Here is a 15,227-nt window from a genome sequence, read left to right on the forward strand (position 1 = left end):
ACACTGAGAAACCACCTTACCCTGTTAGGAAAAAGGATTATTCTGAAGCTCCAACTGTGATATGTAGGAGTTACATTAGACCACTTGCACCCCCTGAGGAAATTAGAGTTGAATCTAGTGTTGCTATTATCAAAGATCTGTTTGCCGAAGACATAGACGGGCATGTTATCAGATTCTGTGAGGACTCCGCTATAATTGCTAAACCTCTCGCAAAAGACAAATATGGACCTCTAGTTGGCCTGCCCGTTATTTCTGTCAAGATAGGAGATCACTGTTATCATGGTTTATGTGATATGGGTTCTAGTGTTAGTGCAATACCCCGGTCCCTATATGATGAAATCTAAGATGAGAATGCACCTGCTGAGTTAGAACCCATTGATGTCACTATTACGCTAGCTAATAGAGACATTATTTGCCCTATGGGAATTGTGAGAGATGTAGAAGTCTTGTGTGGTAAGACAAAGTATCCTACTAATTTCCTCGTCCTTGCTACTGCACAAGATAGCTTTTGTCCCATCATATTTGGTAGACCCTTTCTTAACACTGTCAATCCTCATATTGATTGCATTAAACAGACTGTCACTGTTAGTTTCGAGGGTGTGTCTCATGAATTTAACTTCTCCAAGTTTGGAAGACAACCCCTTGAAAAAGAGTCGTCTGGTAGGGATGAAATCATTGCTCTTGCCTCTATTGTCGTGCCTCCTACGGATCCTTTAGAACAATATCCGCTTGAGCATGAAAATGATATGCATATGGATGAAAGAGATGAGATAGATAAAATTGTTTTAGAACAATATCCTATTCTTAAGAATAATCTGCCTGTTGAACTGCTTGGGGATCCTCCCCCACCAAAGGGTGATCCTGTGTTCGACCTAAAACAGTTACCAGATACACTTAAGTATGCCTATCTTGATGAGAAGGAGATATATCCTGTTATAATTAGTGCTCACCTCTCGAATCACGGAGAGAAGAAGTTATTAAAAACTTTGAGGAAGCACTATGCTGCTATTGGATATACTCTTGATGATCTTAAGGGTATTAGTCCCACTCTATGTCAGCACAAGATTAAAACTGATCCTGATTCTAAGCTAGTTGATGATCATCAACGGAGGTTAAATCCTAGGATGAAAGAGGTCGTGAGAAAAGAAATATTAAAGCTTCTGGAAGCAGGAATCATTTATCATGTTGCTCATAGTGATTGGGTAAGTCCAGTACATTGCGTACCTAAGAAGGGAGGTATCACCGTTGTTCCTAATGATAAGAATGAACTAATCCCATAGAGGATTATTACTGGCTATAGGATGGTGATAGACTTCCGGAAACTGAACAAGGCAACCAGGAAAGACCATTATCCTTTGTCGTTTATCGACCAAATGCTAGAAAGGCTATCTAAACACACACACTTCTACTTTCTAGATGGTTATTTAGGTTTCTCGCAAATACCTGTTGCACAATCTGATTAGGAGAAAACCACTTTCACCTACCCCTTCGGTACCTTTGCTTATAGATGTATGCCTTTTGGCTTATGCAATGCACCTGCCACCTTTCAAAGATGTATAATGGAAATATTCTATGACTTTTGTGAAAAAGTTGTTGAGGTTTTCATGGATGATTTCTCCGTTTACGGTTCTTCCTTTGATGATTGCCTCATCAACCTTGATCGAGTCTTACAGAGATGCAAAGATACCAACCTTGTCTTGAATTGGGAGAAGTGCCACTTCATGGTTAATGAAGGCATCATCTTAGGGCACAAAATCTTTGAGAAAGGCATTGAAGTTGATAAGGCTAAGGTTGATGCAATTGAGAAAATGCATTGCCCCACAGATATCAGAGGTATACGAAGTTTCCTAGTTCATGTTGGTTTCTATAGAAGGTTCATTAAAGACCTCCCTAAGATTTCTAGACCTCTTACCAACCTCTTGGAGAAGGATGTTCCTTTTGCTTTTTATGAGGATTGTGAGGAAGCTTTCGAAATACTTAAGAAGGCCTTTATAACTGCACCTATTGTTCAACCACCTGATTGGAACTTGCCTTTTGAAATCATGTGCGATGCTAGTGATTATGCTGTTGGTGCTGTTCTAGGACAAAGAGTTGACAAGAAGTTGAATGTCATTCACTACGCTAGTAAAACTCTAGACAGTGCCCAAAGAAACTTTACCACTACGGAGAAGGAATTTTTAGCAGTCGTGTTTGCATGTGAAAAGTTCAGATCTTATATAGTTGACTCCAAAGTTATTATTCACTCTGATCATGCTGCTATTAAGTACCTTATGGAGATGAAGGACGCTAAACCTAGGCTAATCAGATGGGTTCTCCTGCTATAGGAATTTGATCTGCACGTTGTTGACCGAAAGGGTGCTGATAACCCTATAGCAGATAACTTTTCCAGGCTAGAGAATGTCCTTGATGACCCGCGACCTATTGATGACACCTTTCCCGATGAGCAATTGAATGTCATCCGCACTTCACATAGTGCACCGTGGTAAGCTAATTACGCAAACTATATCGTAGCCAAATAAATACCAGCCAGTTTCACCTACCAGCAAAAGAAGAAATTTTTCTTTGATTTGAGACATTACTTTTGGGATGATCCTCACCTTTATAAGGAAGGAGTAGATGGTGTTATTAGACGTTGTGTGCCTGAACATGAACAGGGACAGATCCTGCAGAAGTGTCATTCCGAAGCCTACGGAGGACACCATGCTGGAGATATAAATGCTCATAAGGTATTGCAATGAGGATTCTATTGGCCCACTCTCTTCAAGGATGCCCGTAAGTTTTCTTGTCTTGTGACGAATGCCATAGAATAGGGAACATCAGTAAACGTTAGGAAATGCCTATGAACTATTCACTTGTCATTCAACCATTTGATGTCTTGGGCTTTGATTATATGGGACCCTTCCCGAGTTCCAATGGGTATACTCACATCTTAGTTGTTGTTGATTACGTCACTAAGTGGGTAGAAGCTATCCCCACTAGAAATGTTGATCACCACACCTCTATTAAGATGCATAAAGAAGTCATTTTCCCAACATTTGGAGTCCCTAGATATCTGATGACTGATGGCGGTTCACACTTCATTCATGGTGTTTTCCGCAAGATGCTCGCTAAGTATGATGTCAACCATAGAGTTGCATCTCCTTATCATCCTGAGTCTAGTGGTCAAGTGGAGTTGAGTAATTGGGAGATCAAATTGATCTTACAAAAGAATGTCAATAGATCTCGAAAGAATTGGTCTAGCAAACTTGACGATGCACTATGGGCTTATAGGACTACTTATAAGAATCCCATGGGCTTGTCGCCGTATAAAATGGTTTACGGCAAGGCCTGTCATTTACCTCTTGAGCTAGAACACAAAGCTTATTGGGCAATCAAAGAGCTGAACTTTGATTTCAAACTTGCCGGTGAGAAGCGTTTGTTTGATATCATCTCATTAGATGAATGGAGGGCCCAGGCATATGAGAATGCCAAGTTCTTCAAGGAAAAGGCTAAGAGATGGCACGATAAAAGAATACAAAAACGTGAGTTCAATGTAGGTGATTATGTCCTGCTATACAATTCTCGCTTAAGATTCTTCGCAGGCAAGCTTCTCTCTAAATGGGAAGGTCCCTATGTTGTTGAGGAAGTATATCATTCCGGTGCCATCAAAATCAATAACACGGAAGGTAATTTTCCTAGAGTGGTAAATGGGCAAAGAATCAAGCATTATGTCTCTCGTACTCCCAGAAATGTTGAGAGGAATATCATCAATATCATAACTCCAGAGGAGTACATAAGGGATGTTTATTAGCCTGTTTCGGACTCTGAAAACGAGGAGGTATGTGTTTCGGTAAGTAATTGGACTCCAAAACTTTTCCAGTAGGAAATTTTCTCCGTTTTGGAATTTATGGAAAAATAGAAAAATAAAAAGCAGTCCGGAGAGCGCACGAGGCGGCCACTAGCTTGGTAGCCGCGACCTCCCCCCCTGGCCGTGGCTATAGGGCTTGTGGGCACCGCGTGTGCCTCCCGGACTCCATTTTCTTGCGGAGCACTCCTTCTGGTCCAGAAAAAATCATTATATATACGCCCGAGGGTTTTGATCTCCATATCGCGCAGTTTTCCTCTATTTTCGTTTCGAGCATGTTGTCTGCCAGAGATTCAAAGCAAAGATGTCTCAGGAATCTGTTGGGGAGAATAATCTCCCTCAAGTTCATGAAGAAGTAGATGCTGATCTGAAAAGAGTAGAAGTCACGGAAGCCAGGGACAAAGCTAAGGAGAAAACCCAAGCTAGGGAGGAAGTTCAACCTATGTTCAACATTGAAGACGTTGAAGGAGTGGATTTTCTCAAACCCTTCCTCCACATGTTGTCTCCATCCTTGATTGAACTCTTGAGGTTTGGTGAAACAACTCGTGCTCGCAATATTTCCCTTTCTCGTGAAGTTGTTTTGCTGGAGAATCATGTTGCAGATCTCCAAGGTATAAATCAAAGAATGATAGCCCTCTTGGAATCAAAGGCAAAGACTCCACAACCATCACCACCAAAGGAAGACAACTAAGCATTTGTATGAGCAACTCCCTTGGCTTGTGCCAAGCTTGGGGGAGTTGCCCTGGTATTGTATCACCTTTATATCTTTTGCTTTTACCTTTGTTTTAGTTCTTTCTTTTTCAGTTTTTACTTTGTTCCCTTAGTGGGATAAGTCTTTAGTGTTTAGTTTGAGTCTTTTGCCTTGTGTCTCCCCCGATGTATTCGAGCTTGTGAGCTATATAATAATGGGTATCTTAGTCAAGGGCTTTGTTTTTTGCCATGATCAAAAGTATGAAAAGAACGATAGCATGAAAGATCATCAGATGATCTTATGGAAAGTGATAACTTCACATATAACAAGTATGATAATTGAAACTTGTTGAGAATAGACAAACATAGACCCTAGTCATTGTTGCAATTAATAAGAAGTAATAAGTATAGAGAGGTTCACATATAAATATATCATCTTAGACACTTTCTATAATTGTGAGCACTCACCAAACTATTACATGCTTAGAAGTAGATGTTGGGCAAGGAAGACAACATAATGAATTGTGTTTGCTTGGTTCCAAACAATGTGATATGTCTAGACATCCCTTAGCATGTGACGATTGCTTCCACCTCATATTAGCCAAAACTTCCGTACTAAGTAGAAATACTACTTGTGCATCCATAAACCTTCAACCCAGTTTTGCCATGAGAGTCCACCATACCTACCTATGGATTGCGTAAGATCCTTCAAGTAAGTTGTCACCGGTGCAAGCAATAAAAAGTTGCTATCTAAAGTATGTATAATTTATTAGTGTGTGGAAAATTTGCTTTGTACGAACCTGTGATGAGGAAGACATAAAAGCGACAGACTGCATAATAAAGTTATTTATCACAGGGGGCAATATAAAGTGACGTTCCTTTACACTAAGAGGTCGTATATCCAAATCTTAAAAGCGCATGACAACCTCTGCTTCCCTCTGCGAAGGGCCTATCTTGTACCTTTACTTTTGTCCTTGTGAAAGTCATGGTGATCAACACCAATTCCCAATTCCATCTTCATATTGGTGAATGTCATATGCTAGGGAAATATCTATATTCATATATCTACTTGGAGATGAGTACTTATGCTTTATTATTGTTGACTTTACCCCTGAGGTAAATGGTTGGGAGGCAAAATTATAAGCCCCTATCTTTCTCTGTGTCCAACTGAAACTTTGATGCCATGAGTACCACGTGAGGTGTAACAATTGTGGAAAACAAAAGAGATGATTGAGTATGTGGATTTTCTTTACAAGCTCTTATTTGACTCTTTCTGATGTTATGATAAATTGCAATTGCTTCAATGACTATGGACTGATGTTGCCTACTTCTCGGTAAGGTTTTTGATTCATACTTTCCTTTGTGAAAGAATTATTACTTTCCCATAAGAATCTTTATGATGTATTGCTATTCTATGTGGTGATCATGATGCCCTCATGTCCGTATTATGTTTTATCGATACCTTCATCCCTAAACATGTGGACATGTTTATGGATCTTGGTTTTCACCTGCTATGTTTCACCTCACTACACCATCACTTGTTACCACTACTTTCAGTGCTTGCAGTTATTACCTTGCTGAAAACCGTTTATCAGAGCCTTCTGCTCCCCGTTGGGTTCGACACTCTTACTTATAGAAAGGACTACGATTGATCCCCTATACTTTTGGGTCATCAAGACTGTTTTCTGGCGCCATTGCCACGGAGTGAAGCGCTTTTGGTAACTGGAATTTGGTAAGGAAACATTTATATACTGTGCTGAAATTTATTGTCACTTGTCACTATGGAAACTATTCCTTTGAGGAATTTGTTCGGGGTATCTTCACCATGAATGGAAGAATGAGGAGTTGCTCCTCAACCTAAGGTACCTACTGAAAATACCTTTTATGAAATTCCTTCGGGTATGCTTGAGAAACTGCTCGCTAATCCTTTTACACGAGATGGATCATCACATCCAGACTTGCATCTAACCTATGTAGATGAAGTTTGTGGTTTATTTAGGCTTGCAGGTTTGCCCGAGGATGAGGTAAAGAAGAAAGTCTTTCCTTTATCATTGAAGGATAAGGCGTTGACATGGTATAGGCTATGTGATGATACTGGATCATGGGACTACAATCGGTTGAAATTCGAATTTCATCAAAAGTTTTATCCTATGCATTTAGTACATCATGATCGGAATTATATTTATAACTTTTGGCCTCGTGACAGGGAAAGCATAGCTCATGCTTGGGGGAGGCTTAAATGAATGCTATATTCATGCCCCAATCATGAGCTCCCGAGAGAAATTATCACTCAAAAGTTTTATGCTCGGCTTTCTCATGAAGATCGTACCATGCTTGACACTTCTTGTACCAGTTATTTTATGAAGAATGATATTGACCACAAGTGGAATTTATTGGAAAGAATCAAACGTAACTCTGAAGATTGGGAGCTTGAAGAAGGTAAGGAGTCAGGTATGAATTTCCAGTTTGATTGTGTTAAATCTTTTGTTGAAACAAACACTTCTAGAGATTTTAGCGCTAAGAATGGACTTGACTCTGAGATAGTAGCTTCTCTATGTGAATCTTTTGCTGCTCATATTGATGTTCCCAAAAAGAAGTGGTTTAAGTATCATCCTCCTGTAGAAGTCAACATAATTAAACCCAATCTAGTTGAAGAGAAAGTCATTGCCTATAATGATCCTATTGTTCCTTGTGCCTACACTGAGAAACCACCTTACCCTGTTAGGAAAAAGGATTATTCTGAAGCTCCAACTGTGATATGTAGGAGTTACATTAGACCACTTGCACCCCCTGAGGAAATTAGAGTTGAATCTAGTGTTGCTATTATCAAAGATCTGTTTGCCGAAGACATAGACGGGCATGTTATCAGATTCTGTGAGGACTCCGCTAGAATTGCTAAACCTCTCGCGAAAGAAAAATATGGACCTCTAGTTGGCCTGCCCGTTATTTCTGTCAAGATAGGAGATCACTGTTATCATGGTTTGTGTGATATGGGTTCTAGTGTTAGTGCAATACCCCGGTCCCTATATGATGAAATCAAAGATGAGAATGCACCTGCTGAGTTAGAACCCATTGATGTCACTATTACGCTAGCTAATAGAGACATTATCTGCCCTATGGGAATTGTGAGAGATGTAGAAGTCTTGTGTGGTAAGACGAAGTATCCTACTGATTTCCTCATCCTTGCTACTGCAGAAGATAGCTTTTGTCCCATCATATTTGGTAGACCCTTTCTTAACACTGTCAATGCTCATATTGATTGCATTAAACAGACTGTCACTGTTAGTTTCGAGGGTGTGTCTCATGAATTTAACTTCTCCAAGTTTGGAAGACAACCCCTTGAAAAAGAGTCGTCTGGTAGGGATGAAATCATTGCTCTTGCCTCTATTGTCGTGCCTCCTACGGATCCTTTAGAACAATATCTGCTTGAGCATGAAAATGATATGCATATGGATGAAAGAGATGAGATAGATAAAATTGTTTTAGAACAATATCCTATTCTTAAGAATAATCTGCTTGTTGAACTGCTTTGGGATCCTCCCCCACCAAAGGGTGATCCTGTGTTCGACCTAAAACAGTTACCAGATACACTTAAGTATGCCTATCTTGATGAGAAGGAGATATATCCTGTTATAATTAGTGCTCACCTCTTGAATCACGAAGAGAAGAAGTTATTAAAAACTTTGAGGAAGCACCGTGCTGCAATTGGATATACTCTTGATGATCTTAAGGGTATTAGTCCCACTCTATGTCAGCACAAGATTAAAACTGATCCCGATTCTAAGCTAGTTGATGATCATCAACGGAGGTTAAATCCTAGGATGAAAGAGGTCGTGAGAAAAGAAATATTAAAGCTTCTGGAAGCAGGAATCATTTATCATGTTGCTCATAGTGATTGGGTAAGTCTAGTACATTGCGTACCTAACAAGGGAGGTATCACCGTTGTTCCTAATGATAAGAATGAACTAATCCCATAGAGGATTATTACTGGCTATAGGATGGTGATAGACTTCCGGAAACTGAACAAGGCAACCAGGAAAGACCATTATTCTTTGCCGTTTATCGACCAAATGCTAGAAAGGCTATCTAAACACACACACTTCTGCTTTCTAGATGGTTATTTAGGTTTCTCGCAAATACCTGTTGCACAAACTGATCAGGAGAAAACCACTTTCACCTACCCCTTCGGTACCTTTGCTTATAGATGTATGCCTTTTGGCTTATGCAATGCACCTGCCACCTTTCAAAGATGTATAATTGAAATATTCTATGACTTTTGTGAAAAGGTTGTTGAGGTTTTCATCGATGATTTCTCCGTTTACGGTTCTTCCTTTGATGATTGCCTCATCAACCTTGATCGAGTCTTACAGAGATGCAAAGATACCAACCTTGTCTTGAATTGGGAGAAGTGCCACTTCATGGTTAATGAAGGCATCGTCTTAGGGCACAAAATCTCTGAGAAAGGCATTGAAGTTGATAAGGCTAAGGTTGATGCAATTGAGAAAATGCATTGCCGCACAGATATCAGAGGTATACGAAGTTTCCTAGTTCATGTTGGTTTCTATAGAAGGTTCATTAAAGACCTCCCTAAGATTTATAGACCTCTTACCAACCTCTTGGAGAAGGATGTTCCTTTTGCTTTTTATGAGGATTGTGAGGAAGCTTTCGAAATACTTAAGAAGGCCTTTATAACTGCACCTATTGTTCAACCACCTGATTGGAACTTGCCTTTTGAAATCATGTGCGATGCTAGTGATTATGCTGTTGGTGCTGTTCTAGGACAAAGAGTTGACAAGAAGTTGAATGTCATTCACTACGCTAGTAAAACTCTAGACAGTGCCCAAAGAAACTTTACCACTACGGAGAAGGAATTTTTAGCAGTCGTGTTTGCATGTGAAAAGTTCAGATCTTATATAGTTGACTCCAAAGTTATTATTCACTCTGATCATGCTGCTATTAAGTACCTTATGGAGAAGAAGGACGCTAAACCTAGGCTAATCAGATGGGTTCTCCTGCTACAGGAATTTGATCTGCACGTTGTTGACCGAAAGGGTGCTGATAACCCTGTAGCAGATAACTTGTCCAGGCTAGAGAATGTCCTTGATGACCCGCGACCTATTGATGACACCTTTCCCGATCAGCAATTGAATGTCATCCGCACTTCACATAGTGCAGCGTGGTAAGCTAATTACGCAAACTATATCGTAGCCAAATACATACCACCCAGTTTCACCTACCAGCAAAAGAAGAAATTTTTCTTTGATTTGAGACATTACTTTTGGGATGATCCTCACCTTTATAAGGAAGGAGTAGATGGTGTTATTAGACGTTGTGTGCCTGAACATGAACAGGGACAGATCCTGCAGAAGTGTCATTCCGAAGCCTACGGAGGACACCATGCTGGAGATATAACTGCTCATAAGGTATTGCAATGAGGATTCTATTGGCCCACTCTCTTCAAGGATGCCCGTAAGTTTTCTTGTCTTGTGACGAATGCCAAAGAATAGGGAACATCAGTAAACGTTAGGAAATGCCTATGAACTATTCACTTGTCATTCAACCATTTGATGTCTTGGGCTTTGATTATATGGGACCCTTCCCGAGTTCCAATGGGTATACTCACATCTTAGTTGTTGTTGATTACGTCACTAAGTGGGTAGAAGCTATCCCCACTAGAAATGTTGATCACCACACCTCTATTAAGATGCATAAAGAAGTCATTTTCCCAACATTTGGAGTCCCTAGATATCTGATGACTGATGGCGGTTCACACTTCATTCATGGTGTTTTCTACAAGATGCTCGCTAAGTATGATGTCAACCATAGAGTTGCATCTCCTTATCATCCTGAGTCTAGTGGTCAAGTGGAGTTGAGTAATAGGGAGATAAAATTGATCTTACAAAAGAATATCAATAGATCTCGAAAGAATTGGTCTAGCAAACTGGACGATGCACTATGGGCTTATAGGACTGCTTATAAGAATCCCATGGGCTTGTCACCGTATAAAATGGTTTACAGCAAGGCCTGCCATTTACCTCTTGAGCTAGAACACAAAGCTTATTGGGCAATCAAAGAGCTGAACTTCGATTTCAAACTTGCCGGTGAGAAGCGTTTGTTTGATATCATCTCATTAGATGAATGGAGGGCCCAGGCATATGAGAATGCCAAGTTCTTCAAGGAAAAGGTTAAGAGATGGCACGATAAAAGAATACAAAAACGTGAGTTCAATGTAGGTGATTATGTCCTGCTATACAATTCTCGCTTAAGATTCTTCGCAGGAAAGTTCTCTCTAAATGGGGAGGTCCCTATGTTGTTGAGGAAATATATCATTCCAGTGCCATCAAAATCAATAACACGGAAGGTAATTTTCCTAGAGTAGTAAATGGGCAAAGAATCAAGCATTATATCTCTCGTACTCCCAGAAATGTTGAGAGGAATATCATCAATATCATAACTCCAGAGGAGTACATAAGGGATGTTTATTAGCCTGTTTCGGACTCTGAAAACGAGGAGGTATGTGTTTCGGTAAGTAATTGGACTCCAAAACTTTTCCAGTAGGAAAATTTCTCCGTTTTGGAATTTATGGAAAAATAGAAAAATAAAAAGCAGTCCGGAGAGCGCACGAGGCGGCCACTAGCCTGGTAGCCGCGACCTCCCCCCCTGGCCGTGGCTATAGGGCTTGTGGGCACCTCGTGTGCCTCCCGGACTCCATTTTCTTGCGGAGCACTCCTTCTGGTCCAGAAAAAATCATTATATATACGCCCGAGGGTTTTGATCTCCGTATCGCGCAGTTTTCCTCTATTTTCGTTTCGAGCATGTTGTCTGCCAGAGATTCAAAGCAAAGATGTCTCAGGAATCTGTTGGGGAGAATAATCTCCCTCAAGTTCATGAAGAAGTAGATGCTGATCTGAAAAGAGTAGAAGTCACGGAAGCCAGGGACAAAGCTAAGGAGAAAACCCAAGCTAGGGAGGAAGTTCAACCTATGTTCAACATTGAAGACGTTGAATGAGTGGATTTTCTCAAACCCTTCCTCCACATGTTGTCTCCATCCTTGATTGAACTCTTGAGGTTTTGTGAAACAACTCGTGCTCGCAATATTTCCCTTTCTCGTGAAGTTGTTTTGTTGGAGAATCATGTTGCAGATCTCCAAGGTATAAATCAAAGAATGATAGCCCTCTTGGAATCAAAGGCAAGGACTCCACAACCATCACCACCAAAGGAAGGCAACTAAGCATTTGTATGAGCAACTCCCTTGGCTTGTGCCAAGCTTGGGGGAGTTGCCCTGGTATTGTATCACCTTTATATCTTTTGCTTTTACCTTTGTTTTAGTTCTTTATTTTTCAGTTTTTACTTTGTTCTCTTAGTGGGATAAGTCTTTAGTGTTTAGTTTGAGTCTTTTGCCTTGTGTCTCCCCCGATGTATTCGACCTTGTGAGCTATATAATAAAGGGTATCTTAGTCAAGGGCTTTGTTTTGTGCCATGATCAAAAGTATGAAAAGAACGATAGCATGAAAGATCATGAGATGATCTTATGGAAACTGATAACTTCACATATAATAAGTATGATGATTGAAACTTGTTGAGAATAGACCAACATAGACACTAGTCATTGTTGCAATTAATAAGAAGTAATAAGGAAAGAGAGGTTCACATATAAATATATCATCTTAGACACTTTCCATAATTGTGAGCACTCACCAAACTATTACATGCTTAGAAGTAGATGTTGGGCAAGGAAGACAACATAATGAATTTTGTTTGCTTGGTTCCAAACAATGTGATATGTCTAGAGATCCCTTAGCATGTGACGATTGCTTCCACCTCATATTAGCCAAAACTTCCGTACTAAGTAGAAATACTACTTGTGCATCCATAAACCTTCAACCCAGTTTTGCCATGAGAGTCCACCATACCTACCTATGGATTGCGTAAGATCCTTCAAGTAAGTTGTCACCGGTGCAAGCAATAAAAAGTTGCTATCTAAAGTATGTATAATTTATTAGTGTGTGGAAAATTTGCTTTGTACGAACCTGTGATGAGGAAGACATAAAAGCGACAGCCTGCATAATAAAGTTCTTTATCACAGGGGGCAATATTAAGTGACGTTCCTTTACACTAAGAGGTCGTATATCCAAATCTTAAAAAGCGCATGACAACCTCTGCTTCCCTCTGCGAAGGGCCTATCTTGTACCTTTACTTTTGTCCTTGTGAAAGTCATGGTGATCAACACCAATTCCCTATTCCATCTTCATCTTGGTGAACGTCATATGCTAGGGAAATATCTATATTCATATATATACTTGGAGATGAGTACTTATGCTTTATTATTGTTGACTTTACCCCTGAGGTAAATGGTTGGGAGGCAAAATTATAAGCCCCTATCTTTCTATCTGTCCAACTGAAACATTGATGCCATGAGTACCACGTGAGTTGTAAAAATTGTGGAAAACAAAAGAGATGATTGAGTATGTGGATTTTCTTTACAAGCTCTTATTTGACTCTTTCTGATGTTATGATCAATTGCAATTACTTCAATGACTATGGACTGATGTTGCCTACTTCTCGGTAAGGTTTTTGATTCATACTTTCCTTTGTGAAAGAATTGTTACTTTCCCATAAGAATCATTATGATGTATTGTTGTTCTATGTGTGCTCATGATGCCCTCATGTCCGTATTATGTTTTATTGATACCTTCATCCCTAAACATGTGGACATGTTTATGGATCTTGGTTTTTGCTTGAGGACAAGCGAGGTCTAAGCTTGGGGGAGTTGATACGTCCATTTTGCATCATGCTTTCATGTTGATTTTTATCGCTTTATGGACTGTTATTATGCTTTGTGGTACCATACTTATGCCTTTTCTCTCTTATTTTGCAAGGTTTATTTGAAGGGGGAGAATACCGGCACCTGGAATTCTCGACTGAAAAAGGAGCAAGTCTGAGTCCTCTATTCTGCGCAACTCCAAATGCCCTGAAAATCAACGTGGAATTTTTTGGGAATATATAAAAAATACTGGGCGAAAGAAGTGCCAGAGGGGAGCTGCCAGGGGCCCACAAGCCTGGTAGTGGCGGCCTGCCCGGTCACAGCTACAGGGCTTGTGGGCACCCTGGTGGCCCACTGCCCCCTCTCTTCTGCTCTATGAAGGGTTTCGTCTGGAAAAAAAATCAAGGCGGAGCTTTTTTGAGGAGGCGCCGCCGCCACGAGGCGGAACTTGAGCAGAACCAATCTAGAGCTCCAATAGGACGATCCTGCCGAGGAAACTTCCCTCCCCGAGGGGGAAATCGTCACCATCGTCATCACCAACACTCCTCTCATCGGAGGGGACTCGTCTCCATCAACATCTTCATCAGCACCATCTCATCTCCAAACCCTAGTTCATCACTTGTAACCAATCTCCGTCTCGCTACTCTGATTGGTACTTGTAAGGTTGCTAGTAGTGTTGATTACTCTTTGTAGTTGATGCTAGTTGGATTACTTGGTGGGAGAGTTTATGTCCAGATCCTTGATGCTACTCATTACACCTCTGATCATGATTATGATTATGCTTTGTGAGTAGTTACTTTTGTTCCTGAGGACATGGGATAAGTCATGCTAATAATAGTCATGTGAATTTGGTATTCGTTCGGTATTTTGATATGTTGTATGTTGTTTTTCCTCTAGTGGTGTTATGTGAACGTCGACTACATAACACTTCACCATTTGTGCCTAGAGGAAGGCATTGGGGAGTAGTAAGTAGATGATGGATTGCTAGAGTGACAGAAGCTTAAACCCCACTCTTTACATTGCTTCGTAAGGGGCTGATTTGGATCCACTAGTTTAATGCTATGGTTAGACGTTGTCTTAATTGTTCTTTCGTAGTTGCGGATGCTTGCGAGAGGGGTTAATCATAAGTGGGATGCTTGTCCAAGTAAGGGCAGTACCCAAGCGCCGGTCCACCCACATGTCAAACTATCAAAGTAACCAACGCGAATCATATGAACATGATGAAAACTAGCATGACAGAAATTCCCGTGTGTCCTCGGGAGCGTTTTTCCTCCTATAAGACTTTGTTCAGGCTTGTCCCTTGCTACAAAAGGGATTGGGCCACTTTGCTGGACCGTTACTTGTTACTTCTTACTTGTTACTTTTCACCTGCTACGTTTCACCTCACTACACCATCACTTGTTACTGCTACTTTCAGTGCTTGCAGTTATTACCTTGCTGAAAACCGTTTATCAGAGCCTTCTGCTCCTCGTTGGGTTCGACACTCTTACTTATCGAAAGGACTACGATTGATCCCCTATACTTGTGGGTCATCAATGGGTTGCTAGAGTGACAAAAGCTTAAACCCTAGTTTATGCGTTGCTTCGTAAGGGGTTGATTTGGATCCGCAAGTTTAATGCTATGGTTATACTTTGTCTTAATTCTTCTTTCGTAGTTGCGGATGCATGTGAGAGGGGTTAATCATAAGTGGTATGCTTGTCTAAGTAAGGGCAGTACCCAAGCGCCGATTCACTCACATATCAAACTATCAAAGTAACGAACGTTAATCATATGAACATGATGAAAACTAGCATGACAGAAATTCCCGTGAGCCCTCGGGAGTGTTTTTCCTCCTATAAGACTTTTTCCAGGCTTATCCCTTGCTACAAAAGGGATTGGGCCACTTTGCTGCACCGTTGCTACTTTTGTTACTTGTTTCTTGCTGCGAAT

General features: G+C 40.6%; 1 pseudogene; it reads left to right on the forward strand.

Moving 5' to 3' along the window:
* Window positions 1-1,109: 1,109 nt before the first annotated feature.
* On the forward strand, window positions 1,110-10,965 carry LOC123408813 (annotated as a pseudogene).
* The last annotated feature ends 4,262 nt before the right edge of the window (window positions 10,966-15,227 follow it).

The sequence above is a fragment of the Hordeum vulgare genome, chromosome 7H (assembly GCF_904849725.1).
Source record: "Hordeum vulgare subsp. vulgare chromosome 7H, MorexV3_pseudomolecules_assembly, whole genome shotgun sequence".
In the NCBI taxonomy this organism is placed as follows: Eukaryota; Viridiplantae; Streptophyta; class Magnoliopsida; order Poales; family Poaceae; genus Hordeum; species Hordeum vulgare.